The sequence below is a fragment of the Heptranchias perlo genome, chromosome 12 (assembly GCF_035084215.1).
Source record: "Heptranchias perlo isolate sHepPer1 chromosome 12, sHepPer1.hap1, whole genome shotgun sequence".
NCBI lineage: Eukaryota > Metazoa > Chordata > Chondrichthyes > Hexanchiformes > Hexanchidae > Heptranchias > Heptranchias perlo.
Window position 1 is genome coordinate 66,665,750 of NC_090336.1, and position 5,000 is coordinate 66,670,749.

The following is a 5,000-nucleotide window of genomic DNA, read 5'->3' on the forward strand; positions in this document are numbered from 1 at the left end:
GGGACCTGGACACGAGGCCGAATACACACGCACGCCTGCTGCACTGGCAGCAGCGACCAACAGGGGGCTGACCGGCTGATCCTTCCCTTTCACAGGCAGGCTTTTGGCCCTCGCTGAAACGACAAAGGTGTTCAGAAGGAAGTGCTGGGGGGAAGGCAGGCAGGGAGGGACGGACACAGGGAAGTCCGCACAAAACAGGTCCCCTGGAACCTCTGACCCGGAAAACCGGGTTCCTGGTGAAAGCAGTCCTGCCATTGACATGACAATGGACAGGGCCCGGCAGCTTGAGACACATCTTTCTTTCAATAAGCAAGTTCTTTTTAAAAAAGTTTCCTTCCACAGCAGCTCTGAGTGAGAGAGAGAGAGAGAGAGAGAGAGAGAGAGACACTGACTGACTGACTGATACTGACACCGACACACACACACACACACACACACACATATTATTTATTATTATTTTAAACGACAAAGCTGTTCAGAAGGAAGTCCTGGGGGGAAGGCAGGCAGGGAGGGACGGACACAGGGAAGTCCGCACAAAACAGGTCCTTTGGAACCTCTGACCCACAAAACCGGGTTCCTGGTGAAAGCAGTCCTGCCATTGACAGGACAATGGACAGGGCCCGGCAGCTTGAGACACATCTTTCTTTCAATATGCAAGTTCTTTTTAAAAAAGTTTCCTTCCACAGCAGCTCTGAGTGTGAGGGAGAGAGAGAGAGAGACACTGACTGACTGACTGATACTGACACCGACACACACACACACACACACACACACACACATATTATTTATTATTATTTTAAATTGATTTTTAGAACAGGGAGATGGAATAGGGGCTTGCTCCGTCCACTCCACGCATCGACCCAGTATTGCAGTGTTTCTGGGAACGGTGCAGCTCCCTGTGGGGAGATATTCAAAAGGAAAAACAGCTCTTTCCCAGTGTCTCTGTGTGTGTGTGTGTGTGTGTGTGTGTGTGTGTGTATTATTACTGAGAATAAAGCTGATATCTCTCTCTCTCTCTCTCTCTCTCACTCAGAGCTGCTGTGGAAGGAAACCGTTTTAAAAAGACCTTTCTCAGCTCAGTGGTATTTTTTTCTTCTCCAAGGCTGAGTGCCGCTCGCACGTAGCGATATAATTCAAAGTGCAAAATAACTTGGCGTCGTTGACTTTAAACAAGCAGGGTCTGCTTCCAAATGAAAGCTGCGCTCCCGAACTGGACTGACTGTCTGTCTGTCTGTCTGTCTGTTTGTCAAGGGGTGGAAAAGGCGGCGGTGGTGGTTAAGGGTGGAGCTTTACGCTCAGGAGGGGAGACTTTCTTTCAGAGGTGCCAATTAATCTGCAGCAGAAAGCCATCCCCCCCGACCGGGATTCGAAGCCCGGTCCTGACCACAAGACCACCGGGGAGAGTTGCCTCAAGTCCCTGAGGGACCTGGACACGAGGCCGAATACACACGCACGCCTGCTGCACTGGCAGCAGCGACCAACAGGGGGCTGACCGGCTGATCCTTCCCTTTCACAGGCAGGCTTTTGGCCCTCGCTGAAACGACAAAGGTGTTCAGAAGGAAGTCCTGGGGGGAAGGCAGGCAGGGAGGGACGGACACAGGGAAGTCCGCACAAAACAGGTCCCCTGGAACCTCTGACCCACAAAACCGGGTTCCTGGTGAAAGCAGTCCTGCCATTGACAGGACAATGGACAGGGCCCGGCAGCTTGAGACACATCTTTCTTTCAATAAGCAAGTTCTTTTTAAAAAAGTTTCCTTCCACAGCAGCTCTGAGTGAGAGAGAGAGAGAGAGAGAGAGAGACACTGACTGACTGACTGATACTGACACCGACACACACACACATATTATTTATTATTATTTTAAACGACAAAGCTGTTCAGAAGGAAGTCCTGGGGGGAAGGCAGGCAGGGAGGGACGGACACAGGGAAGTCCGCACAAAACAGGTCCTTTGGAACCTCTGACCCACAAAACCGGGTTCCTGGTGAAAGCAGTCCTGCCATTGACATGACAATGGACAGGGCCCGGCAGCTTGAGACACATCTTTCTTTCAATATGCAAGTTCTTTTTAAAAAAGTTTCCTTCCACAGCAGCTCTGAGTGTGAGGGAGAGAGAGAGAGAGACACTGACTGACTGACTGATACTGACACCGACACACACACACACACACACATATTATTTATTATTATTATTTTAAACGACAAAGGTGTTCAGAAGGAAGTCCTGGGGGGAAGGCATGGAGGGACGGACACAGGGAAGTCCGCACAAAACAGGTCCCCTGGAACCTCTGACCCAGAAAACCGGGTTCCTGGTGAAAGCAGTCCTGCCCCGCTCTGCCATTAACATGACAACGGACAGGGCCCGGACCAGGCGCAGCGGACGGTAGCGAGCAGTCGGAGGGTGAAAATCCGCCAGTGGGTGAAATGGAGAGCCGTGCGGTGAGAGGAGGCGGAAAGCGGTTCGCAGACTTTCGCTGTACCTCCGGCGGGCAGCGCCGCACCTCCGACCGCTCGCTACCGTCCGCTGCGCCTGGTCCGGCCGCACGCGACGAGCCGTACCCGGAGGAAATCGGCCTCGGCCTTCCTGAGATATCAGTCTCCAGGTGGGACAGAAAAACCGGGGGCCCCCGGCTCGCTTTCGGCGGCCCGCTAGTCGACTTCCCGTCGTGCGAACGCGATCCTTCCGGTACCTTTCGGTGCCCCTTGCCCGACTCTAGCTCCGGTGGTAAAGCGGAGTCGGTCGGTCTGACGGCCGCCGAGTTAGCAGGCGGAAAGCGGTTTGCAGCCTTTCGCTGTACCTCCGGCGGGCAGCGCCGCACCTCCGAGCGCTCGGTACCGTCCGCTGCGCCTCGTCCTGCCGCACGCGACGAGCCGTCCCCGGAGGAAATCGGCCTCGGCCCTCCTGAGATATCAGCCTCCATACGGGCGTCACAAATCAGTGGACATGGTCAGCTGCAAAGCAGTGTCATTACAACCTTTCATAAACGACAGGGCAGCACCGCACTGCACCGCACTGCACTGCACCCCACACTACATCACACTTGCCTGCCTGCCTGCCTGCCGCTGCCTACTCTCACCAGCGGACCAAAGTGAGGATAACACCCCGAAGCAAGCATCTCCCTTGCCGCCCACCAGCCCACACCAATCCCCTTGCCTGCCTCCCACAAATTCCACCAGCGAGGCAAAGTGAAAATCAACCCCCAAAAAACGCACTCCACACCGGCCATCGCCCGCTATACACCCCCCCCCCCCCCCCGGGGCGAATATTAAGCCCGAGAACACCGACTGTAACCAACCGCAGTGAAAAGTTGAAGTGGCAACTCATTAACCAGATTTACACTTGGCAACTCATAAACCAAATGAACAAAAAATCTGGTTAATGAGTTGCCCAAAATAAATCTGGTTAATGAGTTGCCACTTCAACTTTTCACTGCGGTTGGTTACAGTCGGTGTTCTCGGGCTTAATATTCACCCCGGGGGGGGGGGGCGGGGGGGGGTGATTCTGGGGGTAGTGTCCGGGAGGGTGAGCCTTTTATTCGGCAGGAGGCGTGTGGGGAAATCATCAACCTGTCAGACGATGAGTTGTCACAAACGCCATTGCTTAATGAAAGCTGCGCTCCCGAACTGGACTGACTGTCTGTCTGTCTGTCTGTCCGTTTGTCAAGGGGAGGAAAAGGCGGTGGTGGTGGTGGTGGTGGAGCTTTACGCTCAGGAGGGGAGACTTTCCTTCATGCCAATTAATCTGCAGCAGAAAGTCATCCCCCCCCGACTGGGATTCGAAGCCCGGTCCTGACCACGAGACCACCGGGGAGAGCTGCCTCAAGTCCCTGAGGGACCTGGACACGAGGCCGAGGACACACGCACGCCTGCTGCACTGGCAGCAGCGACCAGCAGGGGGCTGACCGGCTGATCCTTCCCTTTCACAGGCAGGCTTTTGACCCTCGATTCAATGACAAAGGTGTTCAGAAGGAAGTCCTGGGGGGAGGGAGGCAGGGACGGACGGACGGACGCAGGGAAATCAGCACAAAGCAGGTCCCCTGGAATCTCACACCTGCGTCCCAGAAAACAGGTCTCCTGGTCAAAGCAGTCCTGCCCCGTCCTGCCATTAACGTGACAATGGACAGGGCCCGGCAGCTTGAGACACATCTTTTTTTCAATATGCAAGTTCTTTTTAAAAAGGTTTCCTTCCACAGCAGCTCTGAGTGAGAGAGAGAGAGAGAGAGAGAGACACTGACTCACTGACTGACACTGACACTGACACTGACACACACACACACACACACACACACACCGTCTCCCATCCGATTGGTGGACTATGGGATTGAAAATCGAACTTTGAGTTTCAATGCAGGGGGGAGAGCGCGAACGCAGCCCCTCCCAACTACCACACGCGCGTTGTTGTTGTTGTAATATAGAACTGCAAGTTGCCGTTGTCGTGGTCGTTTCGAATCAGCACAAAGTAGGTGCCTCCCTGGAATGTCACACCTGCGTCCCAGAAAACAGGTCTCCCGGTCAAAGCAGTCCCGCCCCGCCCTGGGATTAACATGACAACGGACAGGGCCCAGTCAGGGAGCAGCTTGAGAGACGTCTTTCAATAGGCGCTTCTGAAACATTAACGCCTTGTTTCTTTCGACAGTTTAACCAGCCTTTAACACGCCTTGTGTTTTTATTTCCCATTTCCAGCCAGCCAGCCAGCCAGCCAGCCAGCCAGCCAGCCAGCCGAGCCGAGCCAGCATCTGCAGTATTTTTTTTGATTGGTCTTGCCTGCCGTGGAATGAATGTTTCAACACGAGCTGCTGATTGTCAGCACCTCACCTCTTTCTCAATTGGCCGTTGCAATCTCACTCGCTCGCTCATTGTGAGACACGTCACGTCACTAGTTTTACTCAAAGAGGTTTCCTTCCACGGCAGTTCGTTAGTGACTGAGACTGACTGACGGAGGTCCGTTGAGACACAACCCTCTCCCATCTGATTGGTGGCCTACTGGCAAATTTACCAATCTGT

The 5,000-nt window shown here is 54.0% G+C and overlaps 1 pseudogene; it reads left to right on the plus strand.

The window, feature by feature from the left end:
• The first annotated feature begins 780 nt into the window (after positions 1-780).
• Positions 781-897, plus strand: LOC137329012 (U2 spliceosomal RNA; annotated as a pseudogene).
• Positions 898-5,000: the final 4,103 nt, after the last annotated feature.